Below are 17667 nucleotides of genomic sequence, written 5' to 3' on the forward strand. Positions count from 1 at the left end.
AAGCTTTCGTCCTACATATTTTCAATAAGACAGTTTTACCCTCCCACCCAAAACACATAATACACGCCTTCCTCTATTTCTCCTCAACCCTAAAAGTCCCGTCACCACCAGCCACGACCTTGACCCACTTTTGACCCCAACCACGTGCGCCGCCTCCAGCGAGCCCCTCCCCCGCGCCCGGCTGCCGGCGAGCACCTACCCACGCGCTCCGCCACCGTGCTGCCCGCCCCCAGATCTCTTCTATCCCGCACCACCTGGGGAACCACGCGCCCGCACACCACCACAGGGTGGTCCCCTCGCTACCGCCGTCGGCCCTCCGTCCGGCACCACGCAGCGACTCCGTGCCCCTTCCTCCTCCATTCCCAGGTCGAGACCAACCACGAGCTCCATGCCCACACACGATGTTCTCTGCGGTGGTGTGAGATGCAGGGCGCGCGGTACCCCGAGGCGATGGAAGCTCGCCCCCATGGTACTCACCTCAGCCCGCCCCCTCCTTCTCAAGTAGGACTTCGCTGCCGGCGGCCTCCTTTGATTCATCACCTGGCAGTCTGGAGGTAAGTCCTGAACCATGGAACAGAGAGACAGCTTCTTGGAACAGAGACCAACAGATTAGTTCTCGTGATGTTCCTGATCTGTGCTAGATTAATTTCAAATTTTGCTTCGTGATGGAAGAAGTTGAAGTTGTAATCACCAATCTGTATGAGTGCACATGTTTTAAAATGTGTGAATTGACAAAATTGATTGTGACACACTGAGGGTTCAAGCTCTCCTTTTTAACATGCCAAACTTCAAGTTCTTGTGCTGATTTTGAATATATAGCTACAAATCGGATGGAAGATTATTTCGTTTTCTGGCACATTATCATATTAGCATACCATGATGGGACTCTGCATAAATTATGTGATTGTTGTATGCTTAAATTTATAAATTAGATGGATTTTGCTGCACGTTGTCTGCAGAAACTAGGCGGTAATTGAGCTTTACATTATCTCTCTACTGTCTTCTCTACAGTTCTGAAGCACTTGCAGATCAATGTAGTTAAATACTTGCATGTTATTATCAAACTGATTGCGCCCTTACCTTCTTGTGAAACTAAACACCGTTTGGAGAGGCAATGGTGAGGATACGCTGGCGCACTAGCCATCTCCATCAGGAATAATGACATTAGAGGATTCCTTTTTTAGGATCTTGCGCTACTTGGATAAAGTATGGGGGACAATATCATGTAACACAGGTACACACCTATTTACTTTTACCTTATTGTATATGACATGGATTGTTTGCCATCTGTAATAACATCTTCTACTCCTCACCTTTGCAATGTCTTTAATTCCAGTTACTTGTGGTGAAGTTTGTTCTCGCTTTTTTCTTTGTTTCGAGCAAGGAGTTACCAGCAAAACACGTGAGAAGCATATCAGTTCCCTTGTGTGGAGGCTCAAACTTGTCGTATTATGTATTTATTTTTTCAAATGAATATGCAGTTGTTGTACATCCATTGTTGCACCATTTAACTATTCTATATTACCTCATACCAGTCATGTTTCTTTTTGGTTTATTGATGAGACAAAGTAATGCATGCATGCTTATCTAATACAAGTATTATATGCTAAGACCGTAGCGACCATATCTTCTGCTCCTACCTACCATTATTAGATTATATTTTTCTGATGCTTATATGCTCACTGGTTTTTTAATTTTGGTTTGACATTTTTCTTGTGGAAAATGGAATGGATTCGACGTATATTTAGATTGATCGCTTAACTTGGTATTTCTTTATGTAGCTTGATGCTTTCAGAATTATACTAGGAGGGTTGGGCGAGGATTTAGGAAATAGCAGAGGTGTTGTCGAGGACATGAGAGATGAGGTAAACATTCTTCTATGTGTTATCGTGTGGGATTATGTAGACTGTGTTGTTAAAATGGAATGGCCCAAAGGTGATGTACCGTTGTGCTGGTGATGTACTATTGTTCTAAGGCTAGCTTGCACTGTTATTGATGATATATGGCTATATGCTATCAGCAGTACATATAAGCTCTTTGTGAATAGCCCACTCGCTTTATTATCCAAGATATGGCCTAATTTACTCTTCAGTCTGTATGTGGATGAGCATTTTTTTCCTGATAGGCTGGGCCCTGTTTGGAAGTTCTGTATTTTTCTAAACCGCATTATTCAAAAACTGAAGTGTTTTAGTGCTAGGGCTTGGAATACTGCAGTTTCATGATACTGTAGTATTTCTCGGTTTTGGCAAAAAACTGCAAGGTTGGGAAGTGTTGTTTTATCGACCCTGTGAACGGCTTTTAGGCTAGATGAAAAATTAAAATAATTCTTCAAGCAAAGGACTTGAGATGCGTCTGTGTAGTGTAGTGTTGTCATTCATCATTTTTCAAAATTGGTTTTGAGATCCATGGAAATAATATACAGAAACGAAATCAAAATTTGGTTCACAATGTGACCGTGTGTGCAAAGACTTATGTCTGACTATTGATGTACTTCACTGAATTTATTAGCAAACCTTTGGCAGAACAATTTCTGAAGATTCCCAGGAAAGATTGTAGGATAGGAGAACACTTAACCAAACATGGGTACATCCAGTTCCTTGGCAAGTGAAGAAATGCAGTATTGGATTCATGTTGCAACATCGTGGGGCTGCCTCGACAGTTGGCGAACCATTATACATAGTTTGCAATCTGTTTGTAGCTCTACATTCCATTGTATATTTATTTTACCTCACAAGAACACTACTCTCTACATATGTGTTGTATGGTTTGCCTCTTTATAAGACAGTGTTGGAGATTTGTCGTAAAAGGACAATTTAGCGATGTCAACTTCTTTATTTGATTCAGGTGCGTACTATAATTCGGGTGCTCCACAGTTGTGCGACACACAAGGTTTCAGTGGAATTTTGTTCTTATTAACATAGGATGATAATCTCCTTTTTGGCTGCATGAAAGGGAACTTAATCATGTGAGATGAATGCTACAACTTTTGCGGTACTTCTATAAGACTATATAACCATGTGATGATTCCCACACATCTTGCAGGTTCAGGTGTCACATGTGCATTGCAGCGGGTGGAGCGCAGCTTCCGTCACAGATTGGGTATCTAGCTCCAATTTATTAAACAGGTAGGTGCATTCTTTCTATATACATAGGTGAGTAAACACATCATAAACCATGACTGGTAGATGTGTGGGAACCATAAAGTAATTTTCTCCACTACCGTTTTGAGGCCGTAATTTCTTGTGTGCGAGACATTTAGCAGTGGAAGTTTTTTATCTCTTAAGATCTGCATATAGGAGAGGCTGGGTGGCGTACTGAACGTTATGCTTAAATTAGTTGAACTTTCACTGTTTCATGTAGCACATCACATTGAGTGTGACGGTCTACCTTTCTGTATGTTCAGCTTGACAGTCTACATTGGTAGGTTGGTCAGGAATAGTATCTACCAGATTCACCACAAGGACATGTTAGAAAATTTTGCCTTTTCTTACAAAATTAAGGTATGAAGAATTGGAGGGTGATCCAATTGTTTCGTGTGATGTTAATTGTTTATTGCCCTTCCCTACTCTCGAGTAAGCTATTGTTGTAAGGTTGTTTTCTTGAAAGTAGTAGCATGGATGTTTAGAGATGCAAATCTGAAATGAACTATGGGCAAAATTCTTTTAAACAGCAAGTATGTTCTTCCAACTTGATCAAAGTGGCGAAGTAATATTTGCTTGTAATCCCTGCAGTTATTGAAGAGCATGTTGCTATGGCAGATGAAGTAGTTGACAAGCATGATCTAGCTATAGAGATCGCTGAAGGAGACAAAGAAGGTAATCATTTGTTTGTTCGAATTAGACGGCTTCTCCGTATCTTTCATATTTCGTCCAAGGTTCTAAATTTGGGCAAAGACATGTGCACCTCATCCGAGAGATGGTAAACATGCAGGAGCTATTCTTGCAATTAGTAGCAGTATGATCATGTCTTACTAGAAGGAGAGAGCTATTCACCAAATTCATCTTTGTATCTTGTTTCCGCTTAGATGCACATCTATTTTGTGTTTTTGTTTACTATCAACACGAAATAATCAGTTTGGAAGATAACTTTGTCATATATATTTCACTGATACATAATGTGAGAAATCGATGATGAGCATGCCAAATTTTCTTATGCGGAAAGCGCATGAGGTCTAATACAGTGTATGCATGGTTATGGATTTCAGGTTTGCTTAGTCGATGTGTTCTCTAACTGTGTTAAAACGAGGGGGCTTGTAATCTGGTAGAATTACCTTCCAACTTGTGTAATTGTCTAATCAAGATAGATGGTGATCCTCATTATTTTAGAGAACATGCAGCACCTTGACACCCTTCACGCTTGATCAGCTAGAGGTTGTATCTGAGCTTTCTCTTTCTCGTTTGTGTTATGGTTATTTTGATCTGCAGTATTGCATCAGAACTGGTAAATGTAAGTATCTATTTGAGTGCAATGAAAACCAAATAAACGCAGTATGAAGAAGTTGTTGGATGTACCAAAAATGCATTTTTCGGAGAGCTTTCTGCAACTTTTTGCCTGCATATTTTTTGACATACGATAGACCGAGGTTGTACTTTTTTGCCTGCATATTTTTTGACATACGATAGAGTGTTCCTTATTTGGTGGACTCTTTCCCTTATCTCTATTAAGTGTTAGTTCGTTGTCATATTTTTGTGTAGCTTGTTTCAGAGAAGCCATATTTTATTTACATGGGATTTTTGGATCTGATTCTGCTCTTGGTTGTATGAGATTTACGCCATTTACATCTGTGTTATTTTTGTTATATATGAAGGGAAAAAACGTGGTGCTTATGCTTTACTCAAAAATGAATTGCAATTGCTCAATTCAGTGACTGGAACAATCCATTAGATGCTGATAACTTGAGCCTCATGTGTGAATATGTTGCTGCAATTTGTAGTTTGGTGATTCTTCTGTTTATCATGTTATTAAAGTTGACTAATAATTTATCAAACTGGTGCAGAATCTCTCTGCGGACCGCGGGCGCCTAGAGGCGCTCAAAATCTCTCTCTCCCGGCATTGCTTCCGGCTTGAATTTTACTTCTGCACCCCTCTCTCTTCCATCACTTGTTCTGTTCTTGAGCGCCCATATCTCATGGAACAAATCTGTCTTCATCACCCCCACCAGCACTCCGATAGTTGGTGCCAACAAAATCCACCATTTTGTTTGTGAAGTGCATTCTGATTTGTGCAGGTTTGAGGTGGACTGGCTGATTCAGAGGCTTCGAGAGACCACTTCATCAAATCTGGTGAGAATTGTCTTCCATGTTATGTGCACTAGGTTGCTTGATAGATTTACTGGTAGAAATTTTCTCTGTTCATTTAGTTCATTGCAACAACATAGCATGAGATTTACCAAAAGTAAGGTCTACTTCTGGTAATTCATATGTCAAAACCTATTTCTATTGCCACTTATTTCAGAATCAGTTGTTTTTCCTTATAGGTAAGCATTATGCAACTATGGTTAAAGAACGTTTAATACTTCACACTGTGAGATGCTGCTCTTGGAGAGCAACATGACAACTGTGACCTTGCAACCAATGTGGTGCTGCACGACCATGCGAGTGACCATCGTGCGGTCAGTTGTCTTTAGAACCTTCAACGCTGACGGTGACTCGCTTTGTTCCTTCCACTGCACTCTGGTGCATTCACCAATCACCACCACTAGGGAAAGTGTGGAGCTATTTTTTTCGATGGGAAAGTGTGGAGCTATCTGTGTTGGGCCGTCATAACTATCAACTAATTTTTGTTGGCTACTTCATGGAAGGACGCAATGGATACATGACACGTGCCTGTTATTTTCTTATTGTTGGTAATATCTAGCGTATGTTAATTTGGTTCTTGGAAATTACTAATTCAAAGAATTAAATATCAGCAGAGATAGGAGTTTATTACGTCCATGTAATTGCATATGTACATGCCAGATGGGCATGAGCCCTTCTCTGATAATTTATTCTGGTTTGTATGAGTGGACTTGCATGATCCTGTATGAGTTATTTTGCTTTGTATGAGTGCAGTAAATGTATGATGCGTATTTGAGTATTCTAAGATACCCTTCACAAGTTCACATGTCTTTCTTATACTATTGCAAAGAGTAACATCAGTTAGATTTATGCATGAAAGGTAAATTTAATTCTTGCTTACATCCTCATAATAAATACTCTGCAGCTCTACATCTGCCTAAAAAATTAGCATCCGTACTACTGGTCTTTTTATCCCAACCATTATTTGGAAGATTTGTTAAGCCTCTTTTGTATGTATGTTCGATATAGAAGGCTACGATCCAAGGTTGTGTCCAGATATTAAAGTATCGTTTGGACTAATCATAATTTTTTTTTTCTTCAGTTATACATGTGTTTGCAGCATCCATGTTTTGTGAGACAATAATAGATCCAATAAGAGAGGTTGTTGAGTTGATAGTTATGACGGCCCAACACAGATGTGGGACTTACCGCCAAAGAGTAACAAGAAGACCTAGAACTTGGAACCACGCAGATGCACAATAATGATGTCGATGTGGGACTTACCGTAGAAGAGTAACAAGAATATCTAGATCTGGAACCACGCAGATACACAACAATGATGTCTTGTTATTGCATTTGGTATTATTATGATATAATACATTATGATATTCTTGATTTGTTTTAAATTTTCATACTGAATTGTGAATTATATATGTGCATTGAGAAATAAAATTTGAATACCCGTAGCAACGCACGGGCATTTGTACTAGTAATAGTAAAGATACCCCACTGCTGAACGGGAAAGCACTAAAATTTGACCACACGTGCTCAACTGTTCGTATCTCCTGTATAATATTTGGTTGTGCCATATAGCAAAACGATCAACGAGGCCTAGCTAGTAACTTTCCAGGCTCCCCGCGATGCATATCCAGGACGTATCACTCGATGCAGTACTACATCGACAGCTGATTTCTTTGGTCTGTTTTTCTTCTCTTCACATTACCAGAATGTTAGCTTAGTTTAAAAATACATAATTGTTGTTTTATGTGCTGCTCTTGTACTCCTTCCGCCTTCGTAGTTAAAATTTGTTAGGGTAGTTTTATTCCTTTATAGGAACTTTATCTAGCTTGTACTAGTTTTTTACTTTCGCGGGCTTATGTCCAGTTTATTAGTACTATCAAGGTAAGCATGATCGTAAAGGGATTCTACCATAAATATATTGCACTAAAGAGTGATATTTTGTGCATTCATTTGAGTCTACACAAATGTGCTAAAAAAATCTTAATTTTAAAGCTTGACATCACAACTTTTGTATCCTGGCTCCGCCACTGGCGGGCCGGGCCCCCGCTAAGCAGTAGGTTCCTTTTGTGCTGGTTGCCCTGCGATAGGATATTGAAAAGGGAAACATAGGTAAGTTTGACGAGCATGTTGTAACTCGCCATATGTGGAAATTTGTGCATGGGTCCAATATTCTCTATGAACACAACAACAACTTACATCATAGAAAGGGATTAGAAACCACGTCGAAAGAAACAAAGTGGTGGACATCCTTTTCGGTTAATTATAGGACAAGAAATTTACATATATCCCAACATAAAGAACATATTCCCGCACGGATGTGAACCTTAGGTTGTTTACTAGCCATGTTTGACCAATTCTCGAATATGTTTGTTATGTTAGTTGGGGGACATAGGCTAAAAGTCACATGAATTATTCACCATACAAGACAAGCAAAATTACACGAGATAAGAATGCGTTGAACTGTTCAGATTTGCCACAAAAGCAACATTTCTTATTTCATTACAATTCGGTTTTGTGAGATCATCTTTTTTTTAAATACATGTTTATATAATAACCAGACAAAGATTATAATATTTTGTGGGACTTATAGTTTGCAAATATGAAATTTAGTTGTCTCATCCATTAGATCAACAATACATAGATTTAACAGTACAGGAGCATAGTGTTAGAGATATATTTGGTATAGGTATATTAGGTAGTCTATGATTTGTAATCTCTACCTACCATATCTCTACGAGAGCTATCTTAGCCTCCAAGTCTGTACCACTATATATACTCGCCCGAGAGGCACAATACAACATCCAACATATTCCACATATCTCTCTCCCTCTCTATCCTTCTACATGGTATCAGAGCGGCACGCTCCTTGACCTAGCCGCCGCAAGGCTTCCGCGCCGCGCCGCCCCCGGGGAGATCGATCTCCATGATCTACTCCGGGGGCCGCGCAATCCGTATGAGGGTTCGTTCGCCGATCCGTTGATCCGCTGCCTTCGAGTCTTTTTTTCCAATCTGTAGATTGGTTTTCTTTTTGATCCGCCGGTCGCTCGACCGGCGTTTTCATTTTGGTTTTACCAATCATAGATCGGATTGAGTCGCCCATGGCCATCGTCCACTTGCGCCTCTACTCCGACAACGGCATCGACCTGCACCGGCCATCAACCGCACGACACAGCCGGACGTGTTGCACACGGGGCGCCCCTACGTGCGACGCATCCGGCTGTCTCGCTCGCGCGGTCTCCATCGCCGGCTCGTCTCCACCGTCATCGCCCGGGACATCGTCGACAACGTTTCTGCCACGACAGGAGTTTGCAGGAATTCTCTGCCGCGGCAGGAAAATTCGCGACAAAGAAGGATAGATCCGTCAGGCGGCCGGCGCCACGACCCGGCCGACCGGCCTCAACACCGGACGGGCCGGCGCCACGACCGGCAGACCGGCCACCTGACCAGACTACCCGGCGCTACAGCCGGTCCGGCCGGCTTCCAGACCGGGTCGGACCGGACCAAACCGGGCCCAGAACCGGTGCCTACCGGGCCGCCATCCAGGGGCTTCCGCCCAGTCACCCGGCGCCCAGGCCGGTTGGACCGGCGCCTAGGCTGGTCAGACCGGGCCCCAGGCTGGTTGGACCGGCGCCCAGGCCGGTCGTACCGGACCCCAGGCCGACCGTTCCAGCCGTGCAGCCGGCAGTATAGGCGTCCAGTTCTGCAGCGCCATCGGCTCCGATCTGCGCGTCATCCACGCCATGGCGCGTATCGCGCCGCCGTCGGTCCGATCAACCGACCCCGCGCACGTCTACGCCAAGCACGTCCCCGAGCACGCGCCTACCACCGATCGAGCATCGGGGTGCCGCTGCGTTGCCCCTTTGGGCTGCAGCGCCGCCGCCTTTGATCCATGCTACCGGCCTCCGACGCGCCTTCCAAGGCATGTACGTCGCTGGTGGTCTCCCGCCGCTGCACCGACTCGCGCCCTGCAGCTACGCCGACCCCTCGGACCGTGTCGTTGCTGCACGCGGTCACCTTCGTCGTCCCCGCGCATCGATGTCCGAGGCCACCACAGCGCCGCCCCTTCGGCGCGGATCGCCTTCATCTGCGCATGGTCTTCGCCACGCCGCCGGGTCTTCCTCGCCTACTTCGTGTACCGCCGCCGCGCCTCCACCCCAGGTCGCCGCTGGGCTCGCCAACCACTCCAGGTCGCGCTGGGCTCGCCGACCACCGCAACGCCCGTCTAGGCGTCCATCATGACCACCCCAGGTCACCGTTGGGTTAGCCGCCTTCTACGTCTTCGTACACTACAGCTTTGCCGCCAGCGTCATCGCCTCTTCCCCGACTACGCCACCTGCTTCTCTACTCCGACACCCGTCGTCGAGACTCGCCTCTTCCCCGACTACGCCACCTGCTTCTCTACTCCGACACCCATCGTCGAGACTCGCCTCTTCCCCGACTACACCACCTGCTCCTCTACTCCGACACCCGTCGTCGAGACCTCCTCTACTAGTCTACTCCGACATGGCGCACACTTTGTAATGTTCCCTACCCCCGCACGCCCGGTACTGGCAACACCGGTACGTGCCTTCGTCCCCGACGCGTCCCCGGGCCTGGCAAGCTCGGACCGGCACCTCGTCTTCATCGGCATCGCCTCTACGACTGCCTCGACCGCATCACCGCCGAGTTCTATGTGTACTCGGTTTTGCAAAACCAGAGTATGCCTTCGTCCCCGATGTGCGCCTGGTTCTGACAAAACTATGGTTGCACTTCATCCTCGTCGGCTCAGACTGCATCGACTTCGGCATCGACCATCTCCACGACTGCCTCGGCGCGTCTCCGTCACTCTTCTCGCACACCACCTTGCCTGCGGCTACATCAACACTGGCACCCGGCCACGACATCGACCACGACAATCCCTCGCGCGGCTCCCTCAACCAAGGTTGCAGCACCCACGCTCTCGGCTACCTCGACATCGGCATAAAGGCTACCACCTCGCCTGCGCCTCACCAGCTTCCTCTACAGTCCAAGCATCTGCGACGCAATGTCGTCCACAACGCTCACGCTACGACTGCGGAAGAGTGTTAGTCTGATGGTTCCTACCTTCGGCTTCTCTCCAGTCTGACCGTCCGCGACACTACTGTTGTTCACGTCACTACCGCTACGACTGCGGGGGAGTGTTATAGATATATTTGGTATATGTATATTAGGTAGTTTAGGATTTGTAATCTCTACCTACCATATCTCTAGGAGAGCTATCTTAGCCTCCAAGTCTGTACCACTATATATACTCGCCCGAGAGGCGCAATACAACATCCAACATATTCCGCGTACCTCTCTCCCTCTCTATCCTTCTACGCATAGACACTCAACTCTCATCTCAATACATCTCGCTCCTGTTAACCTCCATCAACCGTTGCAGTAAATGAAACCAACACGCGCGAATGATCGATCCATCAGTCACACGATGGATATGATGTGATGGCATGACCCAAACGAGCCTGGACAGGCGCCGGACCAACAGTTCCTGATTGGCTCCAAAGCACCTGGAGGTAGCTAGCTGGCCGGAGGCATCTACTCCACTGTACGCGTGCTGCTCCCTTGGCATTCAAACTTCAAAGTTCAAACTCCAGCGGAATCCCAGCACTCGTGGACGCCTATGTTGCACGGATACGGCGATACGGATACGGATACGGATACCGCGATACGGCGATACGGCGATTTTCCAAAAACACAGATACGGGGATACGTTGTATATATAATAAAAAATAAAAAAATTCCCAACAGTTCAATAGTGCATCCAATAACGTTGCATAACCAGCTAATAAAAGAGTACGAATTATTCTGCAGCTTTATTCTCTGAAGCTTCAGGATAATCTAGGCAGCTTCATTCGGCTTGAAGATCATCTAGCATTGCCTCTAGCTCTGGTTCATCAAGTGACAGCACAGCTTGTTGAAGAAAATCAGTCATCTCTAACCTAAGCAAGATTCAATACAGGTGTTTTATTAACTATATACTTCTGTTCGATCTATAGTCAGTCTATACTGCCATCGCTAACCTAAAAAAGAACCAGGAAGGCAGGAAGTTGAGACGGGATGAGGGGAAACCGACCTACAGTTCGACGACGGAGGGGGCTGATCTTTCTCCGGTGCGGTGGCGCGGTAGTATAGGTGGCCGTTCGCCGGCGATCTCTCGGCGTGGCGGCGCACTGCGCCAGATCGGAGATCAGGAGGTGAAAAGATGAGAGGAAGGGCTGGTCGCCTTATATACGTCGAGGGAATGGGATGCGTTCGGTGAGGGATTGGGGTATTTTCGTATCCAGATCGTATCCCGAGTGTATCCCCAATGTATCCGAATTATTTTCTTTTTTAAAAAAACAAAAAATTGACCGATACGTACGGGATACGTATCCACAGGTATCCGGCCGTATCCCCGTATCCCATCGTATCCAACCCCTGATACGTGAGTTTTGCGCCGTATCGGTGCAACGGAGGTGGACGCTCCTCTGCATTTCCACGGCGAACTCTCGAGTGGGGAACCACAGCCACCGGCTGGTTCCACGGGGTGCAATGCACACCGTACGCGAGCAACCTCGGCATGCTTGGTCCTCGCTGTACTAGCATTGACCTGTGGGGTCGTAGCTGTCCCTGTGCAGTTTTGTGATAGAATATTTAGTGCCCGTACAAGTTCAACTTCAATTCAACCTATTTTAGACATGAAAAATGTTTGATTCTATTTATTTGGGTGTCGCCGAGGACACGCCGCAGGCCTATGTACACCTGACCAAGGGCATAGCATCCAACGCGGCGAACCACTTTATTCGGTTTGGTCGCACTTTGTTTCAATCTAGACCTCTCCCTCCTCAAGTGTTGATGCCTTTCCCTAGACACCGCCTCGTCTCCCAACGTCGGCGACCCATCTCTGGGCGACCTACGTCCCCATTCTCCATCTCCCGTCCATCCCACCACTGCTGCCATGGACATAAAGTAGTTGTCGCACCACGCGCCCATCGAGTTCGCCCACCACGGCATCCTCGCGCCACCGAATGCGAGGGTGTCGAGATGATGGCCCATTAGCAAGGCCAACAAGGAAGAGATCCATCGCCGTAGGGGACAACATGTGATGTGGCTAGGCCCTAGGAACTACTAGCGCAGTGACTACCGATGGATGCCATTCCATGAGTAACGAGAGGCCGCGCTCACCCGCTTCATAGGTGAGCATCAACCCCCAGAGAAGAACGTCTTGATCGGACGTAGTTCTGGTTAGTGCCGCCACCCGTCATGAAGCCTTCAATCATGACGCCTTGTAGGCCGACATCGTGAACCTCTACTCCAACGAGGAAGCGTAGGGTAGGTGTAGTTGGCATTCTTATCTAGTCCTTTTGCATTGTTTTTCCTATGAAAGAAGTTTGTCAAAAATGTAGTTTTTGACCCAGCTGTCTACTACCTTCATACCGGTATATTAGCTATTATACACTTTGAGGGAAAAAAAATTGAACCATTAATTTGGTTACTAAAATATGGGATATATACCAAAAAATAAAACAATTGAATTCATATTTAAAAGCAGTATGGTATAATTTATTTTATCTACTATGTGTTGTTATATCTTAGACTATCTCCACCGGCGCGCCCAAATAGTCGCTGGCAGGGGCGCTGGCACTATCGTATGGGGGCGCTTACACATCATCACCCATTTTGGGGACCTGCTCCCACACCGGCGCGCCCCATACGACAGCCCAATAGATGATTTGAATTAAAACTCAAACAAAAGCATAGGAATTTGAATAAGTTTTTGAATTTAAAGTTTGAGCCAACACACGGACACCAAATTTGAATAGGTTTTCGAATATCAAGTTTGGGCCATCATACGGCCACCGAATCGCCATCTCCGGCTGCAAAAAACAACTTCGGCTTCCAAGCCAACTGATCAGATGAATGGGGTCATCGGCGGCTCAACCTCGACGACTTCCTCATCGTCGGCGAGCCGTGGCGGCAGCTCCGTCGCTGCAACAGGATCCAGGGTCGCCGGGGGAGGCATGAACGTCGACGGTGCCGGCGGAGACATGAACGTGGAGGGTGTCGGGGGATACGCCGACGCAGCTCGCGCCCGCCGCACCTCTTGGCTGTGGTACATCTCGTGCCACGCCCACGCCAACGGGTCCATCTTCTCCATGTCGGCCATCAAGATCTTGGATTCTTGAGACATCTTGGCCAACAAAATCCGCGTCGTTTCGTTAGTGGTCTTCATGACAGGGCGTGAGCTTCCATCTTCGTCGCCTCCACCTTCTCCCTCTCCAACTCGGTCTTCATGTCTTGCTTGTCGAGAATTTCCTTCCACACGACGGAGGCCCTATCCGCCGCTTCCTTGTTCTCCATTGAGAATGAGGTTATCATCTTCTCGAGGGAGGCATCCATGGTGGCCAATGCCGGCGCCGCATTCCTCTCGGTCTTGGCCTTCTTGTTGCCAATGGGGAGAGGGCGCCCTCGTTCCGGATCATGTTGATGGTGGCGTAGTCACCATAGTTCTTCTTCTCGCTGAAGGAATCGAGGATGCGCTTGTAGTACTTACCTCCAGTTTGGTTGGCGCCGGTGATGGGGTAAAAGCTCACTTGCTTCCACGCCTCGATGAGACATTCATCCTCAAAAGAGCTCCACCTCGGACCACGAGTGCCATCGGAACGTCTGAGCGTAGTCGTCCTCGTCGTGGTCACGTTGGTGTCGACGTCGAATAGCTCCTCCTGGATATCCTCCTCACATTCGTCCTCCTCGGCCTCTTCTTCATACTCGTCGACGGGGGGGGGGTGTAGGCTTGGTCGCGTGTGAAGCCGATGAGGATCTTGTCCCCGGCGACAATCTACGCAACAAATTACCCACTTTGCGTCGCCGCCGGTGTCTACGATGCACATAACACATAAAAAGTAAGGAAACTCACCTCGTCCTTGGCCATGGACACGCCGGACGTGCTGCCGAACACCTGGTGGGCGCTCCTGTCCTCGTCGGGGAAGAGGTGGCGGGGAAGGCTGGTGCCGTCTGTCACGTGGGCATAGGTGGCACAGGTCAGGCGATGAGTTCAGGTCGACAACGAAGCGAAGGGCGCCGCTGCCCCTCGGCGCCGAATCCGGCGAGAACGTCGCGTTGGTGTCGAAGGTCATGTCGTTGTCCGCGTACTCGAGGGAGTAGCGGGCGCGGCCGTCCATCTGCGAGATCGAAGGCCCCTCCGCGTAGTACCCCGCGTAGTACCCGGGGACGATGGTGAGCTCGAGAAGTTGCGGCCGGCGGGCTGCTGGCTCCCTTCGGGCTGGCCGTCGCCCAAGCTGAGGCACACTTCCGCAGCAGACGCCGCTTTCGCGGCTTCAAGGGCTGCGAGGCGGCGTCTCCCTTGGTCGGCCATCGCAAAGGAGCAACAGCGTTTCTCGTCCTCCCACTCCTCGTGCGACATGTTCGCCGGCTTCTCCTTCGGTGCGACGGTGCGCGGCTTCGCCGGCCCTTCACTGCGTTCGCCGGAGCCTTTCTCTTCGGTGGCATGGCGGCGGAGACGGTTTTTCGGGTTGGAGGATTGATGGGAGATGGAGCGGTGGGCGGGAGAAATGAGCGGCGGAGGGGACGGGGTTTTGGTGATGAATACTTTTGAGATATGTGGCTGACATGCGGCTCCCACGTCCAAATTTTTGTGTGCCGCGAGGCGTCGGGTTTTCTATTGGGCTCGAAAAAGGGCCGACAAATGTAAAGAGCCCCATAGCCCGACAACGTTTTGGGGGCCGGCGTGGTTTTTGGGCTCGCATCGGTGCGCCCTAAACGGCGCCGGCTAGTTTTCGAGCCCAATAGAATCGCTGGCATCCCCGTGCGGGCCCCTTCGCGTAGGGCGTGAATCGGACGCGTCGGCGCCTCGCGGCTCGACGGTTTTCGCGGGTGGGGGCACCTTATCAGTGAGAGGACGCGACGGTTCGCATCGGCCGTGACGCGGGAAGATTGGTCGTCGGCGTTTAATGGTCTCCCACGTGGAAACCGAGGTGGCGACGAGGGCAGCGACTGGTCACGCGGCATCCGGTCACCTACGCCGTTGGCACCACTATTTAGTACGTACGCCGTCCACCACCGCGGTGCTATCCTCTCATCTCCCATACGAGTGCTGACGCCCGTGCCGGCGACTATACGAGGCTGTGGAGATGGTCTAAGAGTCCGTGAGACTCTGGCACCGTTTGTGCAATGTTGTGGTTTGTGATACCAAGGTGGTAGTTTGAAAACCGAGAGAGACCCGTTCGGTCTTGCTCCCCGGCACGAGCTCACCGTGAATACGGAATGCCCAAGTACAGGCGGCGACCGGCATGACTGAACGGTCACTGACAGCAACCGCATCCGGATCCAAAAACGGTACTGGCCCCACTAGCCAGTAGTAGCCCACAGCCGCATCAGCAGACAGCGGCGGGCCCCGCTTCGCCTTTCTGTGCTGCGACGTTACCGTAGCGCCTAGCTAGACCCGGATTAGCTTTTTGCTCCATCCGAGATCTTCCCTTCCAAAACTCCACTCCCAGTTCGAAAAAATTTAAAACCCGATGAGGAGCCCCGCTTCTCCTTCCGGTAAACGTAAAACTCAAACTCCGAAGCCTGGACGCACGTGCGAGTTGAGGTTAGAGCGCGTGCCGGTCATCGGCCCGTTGCGGCCTCACTAGCCGGTGAGTGAGTGAGTCCACCGCGTAGCGGTTCAAACTTCAAACCGCGAGGAAGGAACAAAGCCGACGGGTGGGGCCCACCACCGCACGCACGCTCCCCCAGGAGATAGATACACAGGCTCGATCGCACCCGTTGCGGACCAGACGGACGGACACGATCCGCCGAAGATTCAAACCGGCCCTTTCCCTCCTCTCGCCGGGACCCCAAAATCCAGCAATAAATAAAGAAAAATAAATACTTCCGGGAAGAACAGGGTCGCACACAACGCGCTGGAGCAGCCTTGGCTTTGCGCCACGTAGGAGCACATCGGTCGCTGCCCCTAAATTGCACCGTGCCAAAAGGAAGAGCGCCCAGCCAGCGGACACTGGCCACCGCCCACATGCGGATTCAAATTTCGAAATTTGAAAGGGAGCCTGCTGCTGGCTGTAACGGCAATAAACGCATGCCCAAGCCAAATCTTCCGTTCATTAACGCTCCAGATTACGCTAAAGATTGCTTCTATCTATATCTAATCTAATCTAATTACTTACCTCCAAAGATAACAACAACAAATGGTACTGTAATTAGTGTTGGCTAAAGATAAGTAATGTGCATTGCTTTTTTTTTCTTCTTCGAAAGAGACCGTGTGGCATGGCACCGTGGGGACGCACGAGAGACCGTCGCGAGTTTTTTGATTTTAATTTTTCCGCAAAGGCGCGCCAAAAAAATGTATGTCGACATGCAAATGTCGTGTTATTTCTTTTGCAAGGAAATAAATCCTAATACGCTATAACACCTTGACTTATAGGGTATAGTGTCGTCGCCACGTATCTATGTACGAAACGACACCGCGGGTTTCAGAGCCCATATTTTTGAAAGAAAAGACCCGCGATCACGCGCCAAAACATCTTTTAAAAAATCTGACTAACGGCTTGACTACACGCCATGGCACCGTCGTCACGCGTCTATGCACAAAACGACACCGCAAGTTTTACCGCGCATTATTTTGAAAGAAAAGTTCGGCGAACACGCGCCAAAACAGATACCATATTTACATTCAATTTTTAAAAATGCTAGAAAATATCCTTTTCTGGAAAATTTTATAGCCCGACACCGCAGTAACGTATCTATGCACTTAACAACACCGCGGTCACGTGTCTATGCACTTAACGACACCGCCACCTTTTAGATGGCGTTTTCAAATTTTCTCCCAAAGCGTCTCGTCGTGTCCACTTTTGAAATTTTCCCGCGAACAACCGGCAAAAGATGTGCCATTCTGCAATTAATATCCCTTTTGCAAATACAATATCTTTTAAAAAAACGCTAACTATACGTAGATAACAATCGTCTAAGCGTTGTTTAGGCTAACTACATTCTCCTAATACAAAGACCCTGAAACTTAAGCTATAGTATTAGTCAAACCTAGGGTTGTCTTAACAGGGTCCAATACGTTGAAGGCTGTTTGAATTTCAAAACGCCTGGAGCAGAGTGAGATGTCAGATTAGGCAATAGGCCCTAATAAACAGGAAATCATTTTGAAAGGACAGGGTGTTTTCTCAATAAAGCCACCCCCTCCCCTCGCCATCCTCCCTTCTTCTCCCCGAACCCCTGGGCTCTGTCGGGACACAAACCCTCGCCTCCGCCCCACTCTCCGCTGCCGCTCCCCGGAATCCTACCAAAGGAGCGCTCCGGGAGGTCGGTGGTTGCGAGTTTCCCCCGCCGTCACAGCCTCACCTCG

General features: G+C 48.1%; 1 long non-coding RNA gene across 3 annotated transcripts; it reads left to right on the plus strand.

Annotated features, from left to right (window-relative positions):
- Nucleotides 1-261: 261 nt before the first annotated feature.
- On the plus strand, nucleotides 262-5914 carry LOC124659049. 3 transcript variants are annotated; one of them, XR_006989431.1, is made up of 5 exons: nucleotides 262-1234; nucleotides 1337-3125; nucleotides 3732-4370; nucleotides 4997-5282; nucleotides 5477-5914. It is a non-coding gene; the product is annotated as an uncharacterized LOC124659049 (long non-coding RNA). The 3 variants fall into 3 exon arrangements; XR_006989430.1 differs by having other exon boundaries at nucleotides 1337-2965; nucleotides 3043-3125; nucleotides 3732-5282; XR_006989429.1 differs by having other exon boundaries at nucleotides 3732-5282.
- The last annotated feature ends 11753 nt before the right edge of the window (nucleotides 5915-17667 follow it).

The sequence above is a fragment of the Lolium rigidum genome, chromosome 6, assembly GCF_022539505.1.
Source record: "Lolium rigidum isolate FL_2022 chromosome 6, APGP_CSIRO_Lrig_0.1, whole genome shotgun sequence".
In the NCBI taxonomy this organism is placed as follows: domain Eukaryota; kingdom Viridiplantae; phylum Streptophyta; class Magnoliopsida; order Poales; family Poaceae; genus Lolium; species Lolium rigidum.